Raw genomic sequence first — 21,405 nt, 5'->3', positions numbered from 1 at the left:
TTCGATTTCTTTTCAGAGCAGCTTTTCCTTTTTTCTTTTTTTTTTTTTTCCTTTTCCAGGAGGGCCTTTTTTTTTTTTTTTTTTTTTTTTTTTTTCTCCAAACACAATGTATTTTTTTAAATAAGTAAACACTGTAAGTAGACCTAGAGATCTATTGATGGAGGATTTTGAAATTGCATTTAATTCTAAATCAGTGTAAACCCCCCTTCCCCACAGATTTAAATTCTTCAGATGGAAGAATTCTAAGAGATTGGATAGTTCCCATTGTGAGCCAGTCTCAAAGCTCCAGATGCCATCTGGTGGTTCTCTGGGCTGCAGAGTGAGGAATCCAATAGAGAATTAATATGTTTCCCCTCCTGAATTCTGTTACAACCAAAACATCTCCACAAAACATTTTTACTCCAGTGAACAGGAGCCAGAAATTTCTGGTGTTAGCCAGATTCTTTTTAGGTTTTGACATGAAGGCTTGTCTTTATCCAAGCTCTTAATCAGTATGAACTTTTTAGTCTTTCTCATCTATTCATGAACTGTCTTTCACCTCATGTACTATACTTTTAAAATACTTCTTGGACAAATGTTGGCCTTTAACCCATTCCAACTAATCCAGACAAAATAATATTCCATTTAGCTGCTTGTGCTAACATTTTCTCACCAGTGGCATATGCATGGCCAACAGCTGTAATAAATGTACTGACTTTGGGGGTATATTGATACCTCATATTATGGGAGACTCAGAATGATAAAATTTATGTGAGATTAATGGGGAGAAACAAACAACAGTGTTGATAGTTTATGAGAAAATCTTGAACATCTTTAGATAAATAATCACTGATATAAAAAATGCAGTTTAAATGCCAGGGAATGTTAATTACTTACAGTTTAATGAGGAAATTAATTAAGGCACAGCATAAGTACAAAGTAAGAATGCCTGTTGTTTTTCTCAGTAGATAATGGATAGGTTTGAAATACTGAGAAAGTCGAGTTTGAGACATGCAAGGCTGTTATTTCATGTAGAGGTGAGTTGTGAGCAAGTTTTGAGAAGAAAGTTAACTTCAAAAAGGAGACTCCAAGAAGAATTTGGAGCCATAAGAAAAAAAATATATATATAATAATAATCATAGAATCATAGTTTCATAGAATAATTAAGGTTGTAAGAGACCTCCAAGATCATCTGGTCCAACCATCACCCTACTACAAATGTCACCCACTTAACCATGTCCTTAAGCACCAGGTCCAACCTTTCTTTGAACACTCCCAGGGATAGTGACAACACCATCTCCCTAGGCAACCCGTTCCAATGCCTGACTACATGTTTTAAAAAATCTAAGGAAGCCAGTGAAGTAAGCGGTGCATTCAGTGAAATGGCAGCAATGAAAGGAGGTTGGACATGTAATTATATGATGAAAGACCCTACCAATTATCTTCTGAGAGGTTGACCCCTTATTTTTTGACCTCATTGCCAAGGAAAGTGCAGAAGATTGAACAAAACATGAGACTTCTAATGTGAATTACCAAAAATAGCAGAAATACGTTCTTGGCTAAAAAAAAAAAAAGGAAAAAAAAAAAAAGTATATGGAGTAGTTGTGGGATAGACTAAGGGAAATTTGTGGTAGTTTTGGCAAAGGATCTTAGGCAGCATCTTGTATATACTTTACAGAGGGATGTCTTAAACATTTCAGATAGGAACAATTCTAAATGTGATGCTCCTGCTTATTATACTGTCTAGATATTTTTACACTTTGCATTTGTCAAGCAGGCAGTAGATTTCTACCTCTATACCTGGAAAATATATGTCTCATAATCTGTTGAATTACAATGTAAGTTTTATTTTTCAATCAGATGTTTTCTTTCCCATAGATGTATGTTATTTCTCCTAATTATGGTCAAATTTGTAGAAGTAGAGGAAGAAAAGTGGAAACAAACAAGGGAAGCATCAGTGGCTTCATGTGAAAGAGTTCCTGAGATAGTTTATAATAAAATACTACATAATAAAAGAGCAAAATAAAAAAACTTCAGTACTTTCCATGAACTACAGATTTAAATGTAAGAGAAAAAAAAAAAAAACACCTTTTATAAACACCTTTTATTCATTCTTATGCACGTCCTATTTAAGCTTAGGTGTATCTCCAGGGGAGGCCAAATTCATGGAAATGGAAATAAATATATATGCCAATTAATCATGGCCCTTGAATTCAATAAAAATTGACACTGCAGTCCTACACTGTCATTTGATTTACATGTCAATTTATTTATTTATATTTATATTTATATTTATATTTATATTTATATTTATATTTATATTTATATTATTGGTAAGTTAATGAGTTAGTTTCTAGAAGTCTAATATGTATATCATCAAAATATTTACTTTCCAGTTACATGAATCTTCATCTATAAAAGAGTTAATTTCCTACTTATTGCACACAAATGCTTGCTTCTTTGTTGCTTGTATTGATTTTTCTAATGCTGTTGTTCAGCCCTGAAGTTATAAGTTTTCATAAAAAGACCAGGGTGAAAAATTCTACAGCTGTAGTGTTTCCATGCTCTAACCTTAACTTCAGAGCCTTGCTGTCCCAAATTGTGCTCTTTCTTCATGTACTGTTTTCAGTACTAATAATTTTTCTACTACTAGCAAGTACTAGTAGAATGTCTAGTACAAATCAGTCCTATTGTTACTTATGTATTAAGTCTGTCATTGTAACATCAGGACACCATGAGCTGACCAAGGCACAACTACAGGGATGTTTCAGATTTGGAAGACTGGTACTTATAATCCATAAACCCAAGATAAACCAATAAATGGAGAAATTGCTACAATATGCAGACTGAGTCATAATTTGCAGATATTGTGATAATTCTATGCCTGTGAGTTCTTTTACTGGAGTTTTACTTGTTATTTTTACATTTTAATTGGCATTTTGGGAAGAAAAGAGGTGTTGCTAAGTGAGAAAACAAACAAATGAAAACACTTGGAGAAGTTTGAGTGGCTTCTGGGTCTGCCACACCTATCTAGAACACCGGTGTGGCAAAACAAGCCCTGTCAAGCTGTCCTGTCATAATATTGACATATTATGACAATAATATTGTCATAATATTGTCATATATGACATATTGTCATATATATATGTCATATATTGTCATATATGACAATATTATCCCTGGACATATTTATATTGCAATCAAGTGTGATTTCTGTTTATTAGTTTTGCAGATTGGTTGATGTAGTTAGCTCTAGTACTGATGGTAATACATCTGCTGCTATTTAGGGTTCATTGAAGGTTTTGCTAGGGACCCTCTGTATGTTCTTGGTGGCTAAAGCCTGAGTTGCTATTGCTTAGCAACTGTTGATTTCTAACCAGATTAAAGGTACATGTGCTGTAATCATTCTTAATAGAAAGACATATGATACTGAGCAAGTGTGTGCATGTGTGTCAGAACAGAGAGCTGAAGGAGATGGACTAAAACAGTTAACCACATATGGGAGATGGAAAACTACAGAAATGAACTTGACAGCATAGGAGGTCTTGTCTTCACTACCTATATGATGCAGTAAACTTCTGAAAAAAAAAAAAAAAAAAAAAAAAAAAGAATTGTAAAGTAAAATTTAGTGTCCCTTTGTACCAGTGAAATCATTCAACCAAGATATGTTCCCCATTTATCCATAAATCTGAAAACTTTGGATAAAGATCTCTGGAGAAAAGACCACTTCTCCCTACATTTTGTAGAGTGAACTGTAAAAAAAATATCCTCGTATTTGTGCATTTGTGCAATGCAAATAGTGCTAATGCAAAATATAAGCAAAGGATATTCAAACAGCTAATGGTCTTATCTGAGGGACTGAACAATTGCTTTGCACTGGTCTGAACAGAAAGCAGTTTTCCACTATCTCAGGACTTATCTTGATTGCAGGTTTTCAGAATTGCAACAACACCGTGTGGTGGGTTGAGCCCAGTCAGCAGCCAAACACCCACACAGTTGCTTGCTCACTCCCAGGAAGGAAGGCGAGCACACTTGGGGATCGACATAATGACAGTTCAATAGGTAATGCAAAAGCTATATGAGCAAGCAAAGCAAGATGGGGAATTTACTTACTATGCCCCATTGGCAAGCAGGTGTCCAGCCACTCTGGAAAGCAGGGCCTCAGCACCCATAACGGTTGCTTGGGAAGAGAAGTACCATAACTGGTGAACCCCCTTCCTCCTCCTTCCCCTGAGCTTTTATTGCCAAATGTGATGTTATATGATGTAGAACATATCTTTAGTCTGTTTGGGTCATCAGTCCTGGCTCTGTTCCATAAGGGGGAAAAGAGAAAGACTTGGCACAGTGCAAGCACCATACAGCAACAGGCAAAACACTGGTGAGATATCAACCCTCTATTAGCCACAAATGCAAACCACAGCACCCTGTGGACTGGCATGAAGAAAGTTAGCTTCATCCCAGCCAGACTCACCCAGTACACACTGAAACTTTTCATCATTTTTTATTTCTTTTGTATTGTTTCATTTTGTTCTGTTTTTAATGACAAGCAGAAGAGGGGTATGGCCAACGGTGACAGTATGGGAAACACAAATACCATCTTCTGATTTTTAAAATTTTCTTAGCTTTACTTGATTTTTGGCATGCTGTATCCACCACCCTATGTCTTACTGAATATTTACTCATTTAAATCAATTTGAATATCTCCAACAGAAGAAACTAAGGAAAAATCAAAGGCAGAACATAAAGATATTTAAGCACTTGATCAAAATGTGGGGGACTTGCTTTCTAGCCCCAAACCTGACTCTGATAAACTAACAGCTAACAGCTGCTTCTCTTAATTTGATCCAGTATCAAAATTAGCAAGTTCTTCTGAGGCAGATTTCCTTCTCTCTTTGACTGGACAGGAAACCTTCATCAAAAATTGATGCATTCATGGGGAAAAAAAAAAAAATCAGGTCTCAAAGTGTTTTCTAAGAATAGCAAAAAGGGAATTATTCCCTCAAGGAATAAGTCATGTTAAAAATTATTCGGGAAATCCAAGAAGATGGGATGTATACAATAAGGCATGCTATATTTTGAAAAATAAACTGAAATTGTGTGTACAGCACGGAGCATAGCTCTGATCATACAAACTGCTGTCCTATGGGAGATTATTCTGTCTTTAAGAACAACGGATCCACTACTCAAGTTTAACACAAGAAACAGCTTCAGTGATAGAAACTGATGGTTGCAAAGTCATTGATACATTCTCTTTATCAGGATGCTGTGATTGTGCTGTATTTAGTTTTAGCTGCCTCTTTCACACAGTCATGTTCTTCTTGTTACGTTTAAATACATGGTGTGCTTTCAGTGACTTTGGCATTTTCCTTTGGTCTGACTCCAAATAAAGTTTATCCAACTGAAGGTCTTGTATGAAAAGACTGCATAATTCAACACAATTTGTTTTTTTTGCTTACAGTCCAGAGAATGAATACAAAAAGTTATATTACTTTCAAAATAAAGTCATTAGTAATCATTAAAGCAGCAGTCAAATTCAGACGGCACTACAGCTGCATAAAAAAATTGGAACTGGAAGTCAAACATTACTACTAATCACTGCCATTGTCCTGAAAGAGCAGAAATTAAATACAAATTTAAACCCATTTGAAATCCCATTACTGGGAGACCAAATTTGCTAAAAATGCGGAGGTCTTACTCATGGATTTCTGCAGAACAAATACAGTTTTGCTTTCTGAAGCACTCTCAAATGTCCTTAAGAAATACCAGAATGACAGCCTAGGAACCATATCCAATTACATAGGTGAATAATAGGTATGTGGAGGCAAGATTCCCAATACCGTCTTGCTGATGTGACTTGACTCTGATGGGGCGAGAACATGGGGAGCTGACAGGTTATTTTATTCCCCTTGCCCTTTCATTCTGAGACAACAAAGAGTAGGTAAAAGTTTTTTAGTGATGGACATGTCTCCTGTGGGAATTGACAGAGTTTGCTAATTCATTTTCAGCCAATGACTTTGTCACTACCAGTCTGGGCTTGATTTGAGCAATGCACCAGAAATGAAACTCTCAGTTTTCCATTTGCAGCTCCCTAACCTTTCTGGTGGCCCTATTTATGGCTTTGAATAAACAAAGATATGAAGAAGTAAAATGGGCCCAACAGCAATCATTTGTTTTCCTTTTGTAATGTGAGCTTTAAGACTCTAGGACAAGCCGTTCCTCTTCCCTGGAGAAGGCATCCCTTAAACACAGCCCTGGCTCAAATACTGCCCGTGTATTGCTACTATATGGAACATCCCAGCAAAAAATGGGTGTCCTAAACAGATTTAAAGCAAGATTGCAATTCAATGATACTGTATTAAGGTAACAATACTTTTCAAAATGTAACTATAAATTTGATGATGTAGTATTTTCCTGTATATTTTGTGCTTATGATTACCAGATTGAAGTGAGGGCCCTGCCACACCATAGGGTTGCTGGAGCTGAGCAAGGGATTTTGTGTCTCCCGGGCCTTTGTAACTGAACTTGTTTACACCATTGTACTACTAGGAAATACGAGCTAATTCCAGCTACTTTTACTGCCATGATACAGCTTAATGAATTTGACTTACAGGCAGATGGGTAGGTACACAAAATATGACCTTATATACCAAAACACATTAAACAGTCAGAATTTGATCAAGTATTTAATCCTATATCACTGCAAAATTATTTTCTTGAGTTTGTCAGCTGTGTAAGCTTCTCCAAAGAACAAGCTGGACATATTTCCGACCATGCATTGTTACCAGGGCAGTAAAGGGCCACACCGACATCTGTCAAAAGTACCTTTGGCCTATTACAGATACAGGGAGCAGAAGAGCAGAGAAATGTACATAATGTCAGGGACTTTGGCTCTGCATGGGTAGAGGGTCTTACATGGCCTTCATCAGGTCTTCATCAGAAATTCTTACAGTTAGCAAGGTCCGGAACCTATTATGCATGCATAACTGAAGTTGGACTAGCAGCATATAAATGTGGAAGAAATTTTGGTTTCCCCCCACGAGTATAACAGCTGCAAATACAAATGCAGACATGAAAAGCTGCAACAAGGTCGCCCCTGGAGTCTTCTCTTCTTCAGGCTGAACATCCCTGGCTCTCTCAGCCTTTTTTCACAGAATAAGTGCTCCAGCCCTCTGACCATCTTCATGACACTCCTCTAGACCCGCTCTAACAGCCCCACATCCTTTTTGTGCTGGGGGCCCCAGACGTGGACTCAGCACTCCAAGTGGGACCTCATGAGGGCAGAGCAGAGGGGCACAATCCCCTCCCTTGACCTGCGAGCCACTCCTCTGTTGGTGCAGCCCAGGATGCAGTTGGCCTTCTGGGCTGCGAGCACAAAATGTTAGCATGTCTGTGTATGCTAAGTGATCACAGAAATTCTTCCTATATAGTACACAGTTTCTAGGGCAACCAGCAAGGACCTGAGGAGGCTTGCACCCACTGTGCAGAGTGCTAAACAAGTGCATTAGTGAAAAAGCTCACCATGAGGAACCTGGCAGAAGCCTTTTCTTTGTAAAGTGCAACCTTCCTGAACCTGGTTTATGGGTCAGGTCCAAACAAATCCCTTCTACAACTGAAAATGAGGAGAAAAAAGAAAAAAAAAAAAAAAAAAAAAAAAAAAAAAGATTTTCAATTGTTGAAACTCCCTCTTATGATATTTTTAAAAGTTCAATTTTTTTCCAGCTTGAATGTGTGTTGCTTCTGATATCCTGTACCTCATGAAAAATGTCAAAACTGTATGAAATTATTTCAAAAATACAGGAATTGTTTTTCATCTGAGATGTTAACTTTAAAAATTTATTAATTTTAAGTTGATTCTAAGTTGGGATTTTTTTTCATTTGAAAATTGCTGTGGGAAGGGGAAACATTTTCTCTGCTGTTTCTATTTGCAGTTCTATGTTAAAGACCTTGAGATAGAAATAACTAGAGTAGAGCAAACAGTGGGAGCATGCATGCATGCATGAACAAGATATTCAGGTGAGCTTCAACAAGTGACATATTACTTGCACTTCAACATTATTGCAGCTGAAGTTGGAAGGTAAATAAGAGAGGTCAGGAAAAATAGAAAAGAAAGAAAAATAATGGTGGGGAAGTGTTAAAAGGAAAAAAAAAAAAAAAAAAAACAGGCATATGGGAGATGGAAAAATGGAACTGGTTAAAAGGGGAAAGATGAAAGGAAGCAGATGAGAGAGCAAGACTAGTGTTACAAGAGTATTGGGGGGTGAAGGGGTAGAAATGAAGACCAAACACTAGGAGAAGATAATAAGTCTGAGCTGCTGAGCATGACTTTAGTAATATCCACGGGACAATGAAAACATAGGACAACAAATCCCTATCTGTCAGTCTTTGCCTGCTACAGTTGCTCCAGACCAGTGGTGCTTTCTAGGAAGTAACCTTGTTTTAGTTATTGCTATTTTTAAGAGGAAAAAACAACTCTTTCAAAAGATACTGGCATTCTGTATCTGCTTAAGTTGCCAAAAGAAGCTGCACATTACAGTTTATGTAATCATATTTACTAAATAAAAAACCATGAGCTGTCAATCATATCACCCCAACACTTATGTGTTCACAGAAGTCCTCACTAAAATTGGTTTGTGTAGGAATGAATATAGGAATAAATATATTTGAGCCCTCCCTCTGCTCTCCTTTTAACCTTTCACATAGAGGAAAACCCATGCTCATTCTGTCTCTGGTAATATAGAGCTTCATCATCTAATGTCAAAAGGCCTTGCTGAGGGTTTTCACAGCTGCAGCTACTGACAGCTAATTTCAGTCTCAAGTGGAAGTGCTGACTGTGCCTTCACGTCCCAGCAAGGTCAAAGGTTTTTCATGCTAAATGTCACCCACGTTGGTAAACCAGTGACCACTCTGACTTATCATATATCCCAGGTCAGTGTAATGAATGCATTGGTTCTCTAATGTTGAAAGATCTTATTTATTAAACATTTGAAAAACAGGGACAGTGCTCAGACATTTTGCCCTACCGTAAAACAAACCTGTAAAAACAGAATACCAAGATCAGCTAGTAATAATAGTTGTATATCTGACTGTGTTTTTTATCAAGTAGTCAAATAAACATGGTATGAGCATATCGTTTCTCTAGGTTTAACCTGAAAGTGGAAAGGTCATAGAAAACATGCTCTGATGAACATAGTTTTGCATTAGAGATCTCAGTCATTTTTAAGGAGAGTCTTAAAGAAATGCTTTTCATCAGAAAGCATTTTAAATATATTTAAAAGACTAACCATTTCATCTACAGTGTTTTCTTTCTAAATGCCTGTTGTATTTTCTATGCATATGCAGATGACAGAAAGTTCGTTGAGTACCTACATCTGTCCACTACTAAAAATATCCTGTATTTTTTTATCGTAAACCAGGAAAATCCAGGGATTTTTTTTTGCATACTTCTAGGAGGGGTGTAAGCCAAGTTATGTGACTTTTACATTTCTCTCTAACGGTTGAACTATGCCCTACACTTTGTTCTGGTATTAATCCTCCCTTTGGTCTCTTTTAAGTATGTTTCAATTTCTTCAGGCCTTTTAATAAACTCAGTAAGCCCCTTGCCTGTCTGACACCACAGTGAAGCCTTAAGAGCTATACAAAATCATGCAAACTGTGGTCCTGAGCTCCATTTTCTATTTACTCACTGTGAAGGTCCAAGAAAGACTTTTTGGACCTCCTCAAGTGTCCACTGTGGAGGTTGCTGCAAGTCTTTCCAAGCGCTGTCACAGTAGGTGGCAGATAAATGCATGTAAAAAAAGGTGGATTCTCAAGAACTGCAGGCAGGAAGAGCTAGTTATATAGATAGATAGATAGATAGATTTTTTTTTTAATTTTTTTTTTTTTCCTGAGATATCTAGAAATCTTTGGCTTGGGAATAAGGGGTTTTAGTCACAATAATTAGATAATATATTCTTTAATGTTCTCCCTTTATAATGTATAAGATTTGGGATTTCTCTCACAGATCCTGAAAAGCAGTAAAAGGTAAATGGCTCATTCAGGAACACAGCCTTTCAGCTGTGCAAAATCAGGGAAGAAAGGGCTTTAGGAATTTCCTAGGCTGTTTGAAGTGCATGATCATACAGAGCTGTGTCTGAACACAATGTGTTATCCCTGTCTCTCTCTCTTCGCTTGAAGACATTTGTAAATTTTGATAAGGAGAGATACAGTTATTTAAATGAATTAATCATTTAAATTCCAGCATGACTGAAAAATGAACCTAATGCTCTGCAGCATCATCCTACACCTTTTTGCATTTATTGTTTGGAAATGTGCAGGGAAGAGGGAGAGGAACTTGCAGATCTCCAGGATAAAAGGGATAAGGCAGCTCAGAAAGCTCCTTCCAAGGAGTTAAAGGATGCTGGCAAGCTCAGAAAAATCTGCTATGGTGAACCAAAGCCTTTCAGGGTGATCACCACAATATTGCTAAGGTAACACGGGTTTTGTGGATAATTTTCAGCTGCCAAAAGCCAGAGGGTGGGAGTTGGTGCTGCCAAGACCAAGATGACCCCTGGCAGCTTCTGTGATTCCCTGCAATATACTTCATTTTACGCTTTTTTAGAGATAGGACCTCAGGGACATTGCCAGCTTCCTCTCCTTGATTTAATAGGCTGTGTGCCTGGCTACTTTCTCTGACAGCCGAGTCCTGGTTTCACAGTCCTGCTCTCTGGCACTGTGTTACATAAAAGAGGACAGATTCGATGAAAGCAAGAGACCAGGAATTCCTCAGTCCTGCTCTTCTGGAGGCGGCGGGGGAGGACTGATTGTTGGGTTTGAGCAGTCTTGTTAGTAACCCAAGGTAAGTAAAATGCCAGGATTCTTCAATATTTATTAGAGTAATATATAAGAGAAATGTGTTTGTGTTTGGAAAGCCAAACAAATTGTCTCTCTTGGGCACAACTTAATATGAATAATGAATTCTCTGAGTTATGAAATGGGCAGATGAAAATATTAAGAAAAAATAAATAAAATAATAAAAAAATAATAAAAAAAGCAAAGAACTACATCTCACAACTGGAAAAATACATACTGTAAAGCCAATTGCATTTCTGGCTGCTGCATCTAAAAATGACATAGCAGAACAACAAAAATGAACAGAGAAGAGTGAGAAGGATGATGAAAGATTTAGAATGGCTTCACAATGATAAAATACTAAACAGATACATTCCTCAGTTTGGAAAAGAGATAGCTGAGGCAGGGATATGACAGATGTCTACACAATTATAAATGATATAGACAAAGTGAATAGGAATCAGTGATCCATTATTTTCCATCACTGAACAACTAGGGGCACTTAATTAAGTTATCGGGCATCCTGATAAACAAACAAAAAGGAAATTCTTTTTCAAATAACGCATAATTAAATTGTGAGGTGCATTGGCACAGGATGCGGTAGAGGCTATCAGTATAAATGGGCTCAGAGAAGATTAGATGAATCCATAGAGGATAGATCCATTGGTGGCTATTAAAAACGATGATCTAGATTAAACTTACATCTCAGGAAGTCCCTTAAGTGCTGATTTCAGGCAGTTGGAAAGGTTTTCTAGGCAATCTACATATTTGTCCTGTTCTTATGCTGTTTTCTCTGGCATCCACTTTGGACCAGCACTGGAACCAGCTTCTGGGATAAATGGATCTCTGCTGGATCTATCAGGGATACTTTTATGTGTGTATAAGAAAAAATAGAAATAACCATAAAAAGAGTCTGTGATGAGAAAAATGAAAGCAACTTACTTAAACAGACTTCCTCTTACTGTTAATGTTTTCACACAAGCATCTTGCAAAGGGAATCACAATAATCTTGAACTGCCTAATATCTTTAATTTTTACTTTAATCAGAATTTACCTAGCCCTGCTGTGTATTTGCTCCTTGTCAGCATGCTATCAAAAATAATGACAAGAGTATTCTACTATTTGACAGTACTGCCACCTGGACTACATTTGTAGTAGTCAATTAAATGTAGCCAGGGCAAAGTCCCAACAAATAGGAATTTGATTATTTACAATGTCTTTTAGAGAGGAGGCCATGCCTTAATTTTGTCCTTGGCCAACTAATTTGCAATCTCTCAAATAATTCCCAGGCCTGACCGGCAAGTTAACATGGGCAAGGGACCATTCCCAACACAGTTTATAAGGAGCCAGACTCTTATAGAAGATATTGTCCTAACAATATTGTCCTCTAGTGGAGGACTTGTAGGTCAGAGGTTGGACTCGATGATCTTGAGGTCTCTTCCAACCTAGAAATTCTGTGATTCTGTGATATGGCATGACCGTGCCCACTAGCTTCATGGCCAAAGAGTGGGCCCTCCCCATGCCTAATTTACTATATACATGTAGAATTGATTGGATGTGAACCCTTGGAGTCTGGGCTAGAAAATGTTTGCCACAAATGTTTGCCAAATGTTTGGCTACTTGGGGAAGGTCCAAGCTGAGCCAATTAGTATAACAATAGGTATAACAATATGCAGGCATGCAGATATTTGGTCATTTCACTTAGATCAGGATGAGAATAATTACAGTTCTCAGTGATACATACCCTTTAGCAGATTGGGGATATCTTTGGTTGGGGTCAAAGGACAGAGACAAGAAATGCTTTAATTGGATAGCACACTACTGGACTTTGAAATACAGGAGGTTTCTTTTCTACGTATCTAGATATCTCTAGTCTGGAGGATGTGATTTGATTTTCTCTGATCATGGAGTGATATGGTGAGAGTCCTCTATTCATACTCTGGACACATTTTATGCTTGGTTATTATGTGATCAAATGAATGTTGCACCTGCTGTTTAATCCAGACATTTTCTTTCATCCATTGTCAGAGTTAATGTGCCAGGTGCTATATAAAAAAGAAATTAAAAAAAAAAAAAAAAAAAAAAAAAAAAAAAAAACAGCTATGATAGGGAGCTTACAGGATGAAGAGAAAAAAAAAAAAAAAAAAAAAAAAAAGCACACAGAGAAAAAGATCAGTGGGAGGTCCAAAGAAGGCCAATAACAAATAAATTAAAATTCAATAAACTGAGGAATTCAATAGCAGTTGTAGTTCTGTCTTAGTCTGATATTGTGATGGAGAAGGCAGTTAATTGATTATAAGTCTTGCTGATGTGGGCCTTCTAAAGTACGTGAACAGCAAGTCTCTTGACACTGCGGCCTATTTTGTGGATGGATGGGTTATGGAAGAAGTATGTTCTGGAGATGAAAACAGCATGCCTGTTTTTAAGGGCAGAATGAATGCATAAGAAATGAGGGCCAACAGAGAGACATATCTTGGTACAAGAGTTGGAAGGTGAAAAAAGCAAATTTAAACTGATATGTCAGGTTCAGAGAACAGATCGAAAGGTTAAAACTGAGATGATAAAATTTGATGGATGGATAAGGTTATTATCAAGCCAAGGAAAAGAAGCAATGGCAGATGGCTTCTGTGCAGGGCCTGTCAAAATGCTCACTTAGACCACACACAGAAGAGAACAGGATAGAAGAAACAATACCTCTGTTAGCTCATACAGAAATTTCACTTCCCTGACAACAAACACAAAGTAATATCCTACTGACTCACAGTCCAGTACCAAGTGCAGTTCAGGCACAATGAAAACTTGGCCCCAAGAGATTAGCTGCATCTCCTTTACCCAGGTCTTACAGGGATGTAATGCTGTGCCCTTCAGCAGTTTTATTTTGGACTTACATTGTACTGCAACCTAATCTCTAGACACAGAAAAGCAGATAGAAGAACCTAAGGCAACCTTCGTGCTTGGTCACTCATCAGAAACACCATGAACCGCCTGAGCAATGGCACACAGTCATCCCCTCTATGGTGTACTCCCTTGCTCCTTTGGCCCGTGTCAATGAACGTTTCTGAGGCAGTGTCTCTTCAGCAGGGCGAGGAAGAGCTGGAACAGAGGCACTTTCCTAACAGACATCCAGCCTTTTCTGAGGACAAAAGCTGATTGCAAGCACTGGCCCATTTCATTTCCCACTGCATTTGTAGTAGCCTTAGGGTTGAATAAGCAGTCTGGATCTGTCAGGCTGGTTCCAGCTCAGAAATGTCTCCTGATATTTTGAAGCTTAAGTCTGGAGAACTGCAGCTGTGAAAGCTTCCTATCGCAGTCTCAAGTGTCATCTGTGCAGTGTTGCACTGGAATGCATGACAAATCCATCAAGTTTTTCAGAAAGAAAAAGAGATATTAAATGTAAACGACAGTGTGTGCTCTCTTCTTTAGGCAGATCACAGCATTGTTTTACTATACATCCAGCTTTCACAGAAGCAGATATCTCTATATTTTTTAATCCTATCATTTTAGTCATTATTTTGAGCCTTGTTGAGACTGAAGAAATTTCTCACTATTTTTCATTTTCCATTTCAGACACAAGTTTTTGCTTTCTATTTAGACCAGTCTGTGATGCAGCCATTTGTATGTGTAGAAAAGATTTTAGCTAGTAATTGTGGTCCTTGTCTAGTGGCTATGTGTTCTTCACTTTGTTTTAAACCTTAAATTGTAAATCATCCTATTTTAGTAATCTCATCTTTCTTTGCAATTCATTGCCAGTCAAAACACTCCAAGCTAATACTGCCATTTTTACGCATATCCAGTGGTGTAAAACTTTCTACCAGTAGAACCATCTTGACCGATGGGCAAGCTGAAATACGAAATATCTATGAGGCAGAGGAGGTGATTGACATAAAATGAATACATGTATTTTATGACACTTGAATTTTAGCATGCATGAGAATCCTGTGATGATCTGACTTGCTTCATTGCCATGAGATATTAAGGTTACTGCAGTGTTCATGAGTGAAAGATAGGCTTTTCATTTCTATGGTCCATAATAAAAATGGTAATTCTTAGGAAAAAAAAAAAAAAAGTAAGCTGAACAAACAAAGTCTACGTATGTCTGTTATTGAAGGAATAATATGACTTTGAAGTACAGTTCAACCTCACACAAAGATTGTCTTTATGTGCTGCAAGAGCCACTGAGATTAATTTATGCTTCATAAGTGCAGAATACAAAAACTGAATCTCTTCAGGGGCTGAAGGCACTGACAGTAGCCTTTTGAAAAGACAGTCTAAACAATGAATTAGTGATGTGAATAGGTATAGTCATAAAGTATAAAGAAATAAGAACTCCTCATGTTTAGGAAGTAAACTAATCACTAAGAGCTACTCATATCCGTCATGCAGATTCATAAATCTCAGTATATCACAGGGGAATTCTACGTTCCTTTGAAACATTTATGATTGACCCTCTACAAAATAGAATACTGATTTTTTGCAGAATGGAAGTTCTAACTTTTTAATGTTCTCTATAGGCTTTTTAGACAACAGACTCACTGACGCTAACAAATGTTTTCATACAGGATAGCTATCAAAAATAAACCAATTATAAGCTTAATTCAACAGGATAACTGAGGCAGAAGTAATAACTGAATTGTCCAAATTTACACAGGCAAAATTTTACAGCAAAGTCAGAATCTGAGTTATGGATCCAGTTGCGTGGCCTTTATCTTTCATTTTGAAAATGAAGTTGCGTCTCTTTCTCAAACATATCAAGCCCATAAATATCTACTCTAGCTTAGACCATCTCTAGAATTTTAGTGTAGTTTTGAACAGTGTTTGTGAGAATAATGCTGACCTCTGGCACAGGAGAAATAATGTTATGCATTTTATTTTCTTAGATCATTCTGTAAGTGTTTCTGAATACATTATATAATTTTGGAATGAATCAATATATTCTTTTTCAAAAATACAAAACTATTGTTTCAATGTAAACCTGCTTTATTGTGAAGTTATAAGTAAGATCAAGTTACTTACTTGAATATAAAGGATCATTTTGAATATTTTTTTGTTATAACTTTCATTTGATTCGTTACTCCTGTGCAGCCAAATTAGAGGATACACATATGAGTTATACAATATAGCCAAATCACATGAGCAAAGTCTCCATGGAAACTGCCTAATTTGTGCTTTTATTTAATTAGAGTTGTCCATTACCTCTCAAAATGAAATTTAATTTGAATTCATATGCCAGTCATTTTTTAAATTGTGTATGACTTTTTATCCATCACTTAACGAGATCTCTAGTAGGCTGTATTCTAGCAAAGTGAGTTTATTTAACAAGTGAGCTTATAAGTAAGATGTTTGTTTGACAGATTAGCTTTTCCCCAACTTTCTTAACATCCTAAGGACTTGTTTTCTATGCATTATCTATGCTATATTTCACATTGGTATCTATTGTATATTCTTAACCTCAGGAACTGTCTAAACCAGGAACAATATTTTGAGTATCTACATGAGTATATTCAGTCATTTTGCTTTCAATGACATAATTGCCAAAAAATCATAATATAAATAAAAAGAGCAACCAAGACCAAGAAATATATAAAATGCATATATTTGTCAAATGGAGCAATAAACCAGGCAAAATGGTGTGTCCTGTAAGCCAAACCCAACCAACCAAAAAAAAAAAAAAAAGAAAAGAAAAGAAAAAAAAAACAAAGAAAAACAAAACAAAAAACAGTATATCTGATACAGAGATTGAGATATTCTTTAGAAATGTTTGAGTCGGTTCAAATTTGCAGGGATATCTGCCTGTGAGTTATTTAGAAATCATCAGTCCTCAGTCGCGCACGACAGAACTGTGTTCTGTAATACATGATTCTGCCTTTCTTTGAGGAATTGCTGGTTGAACATGTAGTGGTGGACTATGGAGTACTCCATTCTTTCACTGCTCTGAGGTGTTTGTGCTTGTAGCACAGACGGAAAGAAAGAGTATAGCAGAAGGCTATATGAAACTACTTCCATTTCACTAAAACACTGGTAAATATGAATACTGAAGCAAAAGCATTAAAAATGATAAATAAAAATGTGTTTTTGTGTACATATATGAAACATATTTCTGATATTTTGCATCCTAATCTATATATTCTCAAGCCATTCTTGTAACCTAAGTGTTACTGACTCAGTTATAGCTCCATGTTAGAAATAGATTTAGATCCAAATTAATTTGTATGCTAGCATGATGGAAGTGAAAGGCAGAGGTAACAGGCTGCAATTCTGAAAGCTGTATAGGCAGGGTAGCTAAGAGCTGCACTCAGTCCATTTAGTGGGTTTCTGTGCACCTCACTGCATTCATACAGCACAGACATATTGTCTGGTCTTGAGTCACTCTTCCAAAATTACAGAATTTGCCTGTGGCACAAAAGTAAATGTTACTGATAGGAGAAAAAAAAAAAAATGCAGAATCAAAAAGGCAGTGAATAAAAATTAGAGAAAGAGGCTTGAGAATCAAGAGTGGCATTATTGTCATCAGAGCTGGGAAGTACTAAAGGTACAACTGGAGGACTTACAATGACTCTTCCTGAAATAAATACATTTTATAAATAAAATAAAAAAAAGGTTAAAAAAGGTTAAAAAGGAACAGAACTTAACATGACTAAGCAAAGCTGAAAAGAACAATTAATAATGGGAAAAATATCTGGGAAAATTTTAAAGTTCAATCACCACTAGAATAAGTGGAAAAAAAGATTACATACTGCAGCTAATAGCACCGCAACAGCATCACAGTATCAGAGATACTGAATGGTAAGAGGTATCATTGGGATGTCAAAACCAGCGGCAAGTTTATGTCTGGATAAACAGAAATATCAGAATTATTAAATAGCTACTTTGTTTCTGTCTTTTCAGAAGAAGAGGGTGGCGATCTGCTCAAGTCGGGCTTCAGTTTTCCAGGGACGCCAGAGGAGGAGCTAGGTACAGATCTCGTCTCTCAGGTCACTTGTACTGCTTGTACCCCAAGGCTGGGTGCAGCCGTGGGGGTAAGGAGGCAGGAGGCTGCTCTGTGGCACAGCCTTTCTCCAGCCACAGAGCCCACAGCGAGCATGGCACCAGGCGGTGTTAATGAGAGTGGTCAAAAGCCTCTCAGCCCCATCCTTCCAGGAGTTTCTCACCTGCTACATAAGGTTAGAGAATCAAAAGTGGAAAGACGTCAGCTCTGGGTAATGTCCAGGCAGCAAATTCAAAAGAAGGTGCTCAAGGAAATTGTCAGCTTTCCTTCTTTTGTCTTTTCTCTCTCTACCCTCCAGACAGCACAATAATTACAGAAAGAGTTTTTTAATGTTACCATTTAAATTTAAAAAATAACAGAAGCATCAAGAAAGTAGAAACTTGTAGAGCTCCTAAGTGAAATCTTGATACATCTGTATCTTAAAGCTATTAGTAAAATACCCCATTGGCTTCTGTGCAGCCAGTTTAATACCTTTTATGTTGTGCAAAATTGAGTTTCTGTTCCCAGAATTTCATATTTGGATTGTCACTGTTTTATGCAAAATCCATCAAAAATTGTTTTACATGCAATTGCTTTATGTAGTTATTTTTGGAATAGAACTACAGAAAGTGTTTTCTGTATGATTGCTAGTTAAAGCTCCCTTTATTCAAAGTGAGCACGCTTACATTTTAGAACATAGTAATTTTTCTCCTCTTATGCATATGTTCATGTTAATACATTGCAACAGTTTATTCTGTGTTATTATTATATCTTTGTGTATGAAAACAATGTTGTAAACTCTCACCTTGACTTTGATGTTGCATATTGATAGGAAGGTAAATCATACTTGCTATATTAAGGGGAAAAAAAGAACAGTTTGAACAAGGAGCATGAATTCAGACAAGGGATGTCAGTATATTTAAATAAATTCTTCGAACAGGATTTTCTGAAACAGTTAGTGTTGCCATGACTCAGTTACACTCACATCAGGGATTTCTGTAAACCTTTGGTGTAAAAGTATCTATTTTGGCCTTGTTTATCCAGTTGATATCAAAAAGTAAAATTAAAAAAAAGGTTAAGTTCCAAATATTGGACCAAAGGATGTGTTAAGGAAGAGACTGGAGATCATTCAGTTTGGTAAAGGTTACTAGTTTCTCAGCTTCTGCCTAAATTATAATTGTGAAAGAAGGAAGATATAATTAAATGTGAGGCTCCCCAGCAATGTCACAAATGAATCCAATGGAGGATTCACAGAAAGTCACAAGAGAAAGTCTCTCAGTCTTATTAGACATTTGTTTTGTTTGTTTGTTTTTGTTTGTTTAATTTTTCCCTGCTGTCCCGTTTCACAGCATATATGCAGAAGTTCAGATACAGAATTCATTGCCTCTAACAGCTGGAACAGTTGTTAGAGGCATAGTTCAGAGGTAGATCTAAACTGTAGATATCTGGACTTCCCTTAGAGTCAATGAAGAGTTATAGACTTTTCTAGGACATAACAGATTTGACCTACTTTAGAAGCTTAACATAGGGTAAAATGATTCATGCCCTAGAAGTATGTCAAAACTGTTCTTCCCATTTGAGAAAGAAATAAAGGATTTCTGAAGCAAGAGCAAATAAAAGTCAAGAATATTAAATGTTAAGTGTGTACAGGATTAAGGAGCCTCATATGAAATAGTTAATCAAAGATTAACACAAAGATATATGCTAAAGTGATCGATTATCCAGCACCCTGATTACAAAGCAGAGGGGGGAAGAATCAACACAAATGAGGAACAGGAAAGTAAAGAAAAACAAGAACAAAGTCTTTCTACAAAGAACCACTCTACAAAGAAACTAAACTGCTTTAGAAAACTTCAGCTGTCCTAAAGTTTCTGGCCAGAGGACAGAAAAAAAGGCACTAAAATGGAAGAAAGAGCTATCCTTGCTCCTAAGTGTTGGGTCCCTTTTGATGTCCTCTGTTAGTAAGTGCCAAAGTTCACTAGATAATGAATGGAGAGAAGTGAATACCTTTAGTATTTCTAGAAGGAAAATACTGTCTTCCCTACTTAACTGCAAAACTGTAGATGTCCAAAATAGGTGGACTGGATCCCATCAGTAATGTAAAAGCATATGATGTCCCTTTATAAAGAACCTCTGTTAAAAAGGAGCATAGTATGGAATATGGAAATTGTGAAGACTTTCCGAAAGTTTAGGGTTAGTCAGCTGAGTTCAGTATAGATAAAAGCAGCTATGTTTTATGCTATTATATATAATTTATGCTACTGTAGACAGCTGAGATGTAGTTGTTTGTGTGTCTCTTTATGTTGTTACCTGAGAGTTTGACTTCAAATCTGTGATCTGAACCATTATTAATGCCCAGAATACCAACATGTATAAAGATAAGCATTCACTGGAGAGTAACATGAATCTGTGTGGATGCTCTAAGAATCTGTGTGGATGCTCTAATCACTGGGCTATGGAATAGGTCTCTCATTTTCTATCCAAGTGACTATTTAATATTTTTTTTGAATGAACTGCCTCAGTCTGAAAGACTGCTAGAGAAAAAAAAAAAAAAAAAAAAAAAAAAAAAGTAATTGCCCCAAGTCAAGGCAGAGTAGAGATGATATTCTTTATGGTAGTTCTAACTAACTGCAGGGCCATTCATTATGTTGGATTCTTATACCTGCTCAGTGTCCCAAGGATCTTCAAGCTACAATCTCTCTGGTATTGAAAGATCTCTGGCTCCAGGCCCTTATTTGTAAAATAGGCTTAATATTTCCTACTGAGGTTTCTGGGCTTTGGTGGGAATTAATTAATGTTTGCATAGTATTTCACCAGAGTGAAAATGCTGAATAATCACTAAATAATATTATTAATACAATGATCCACTGCCTTAATTGGGAAAAGGTATCAAGGGAAGGGACTGATCTCAACTGTTACATTATTGATCCTCTAAAAGAGCTCATTAGTTAATACAGGCAGAAATGCAATGGATTCTTTTAAAAGAGCTTACCCAAGCATTCATAGTCTTTTCTCAAGAACAATATTGCACAGCTTTTCCATTGCCATTTCTTTAACAGAGATTAGGGTGATAAGTATTTTCGTGGTTACAAGGTTCACTCTCACACCAAAAAATCCTGATCTTTTCACTAGAAACGTCTGGAATAAGCAACTTAATAAAGGTACCAGGGCATGATAGCAGGATGAAGAGCTCTGGCATAACATGATCTCAAGCTACTCACTCAGCAAGGAAACGATTTCTTCCAGTTCCAAACTTTCTTCTATCCAGTAGTAGATAAAATCTGAACAATGTCACATGTGGTAATACACTTTTCTGTACAAACTGGAAACTTCTCACAATCTTATTCATTTTAGGCATGTGTAGGGAAAAGCAACAATTTGCTTTGGGTGTCAAAAACAAATAGTGCAATCTTGGCAAGAGACATATGGAAAATGTGCCATGTTTAAATGCTACTTAAAGAGAATAAAACCCACCAACATGGGAACATGGAAGATAGGGTGAATTTTTCTGTAAATATAGATTTTAATTGGTACTACAGGCACGCAGTACAGAGGGAAAATAGATTATTGAAAACATATTTTGACTCCTTTTTATAGGCAAGAAAAGCATTTATTTTACGAGAGTTAAACATTTA

At 36.7% G+C, this 21,405-nt stretch overlaps 1 protein-coding gene across 1 annotated transcript in view; it reads left to right on the top strand.

Annotated features, from left to right (window-relative positions):
• DLGAP2 (DLG associated protein 2) overlaps positions 1-21,405 on the top strand; it is a gene marked incomplete at its 3' end in the record, with an annotated part of 384,604 nt that overhangs the window by 261,267 nt on the left and 101,932 nt on the right. The window contains exon 3 of the mRNA XM_084284954.1: positions 17,692-17,757. The remainder of the gene's footprint in view (positions 1-17,691; positions 17,758-21,405) is intronic.

The sequence above is a fragment of the Netta rufina genome (assembly GCF_964035555.1).
Source record: "Netta rufina genome assembly, chromosome: 3".
In the NCBI taxonomy this organism is placed as follows: domain Eukaryota; kingdom Metazoa; phylum Chordata; class Aves; order Anseriformes; family Anatidae; genus Netta; species Netta rufina.
Note: the sequence above shows the minus strand (reverse complement) of the source record. Positions and strands in the feature narration are given on the sequence as shown.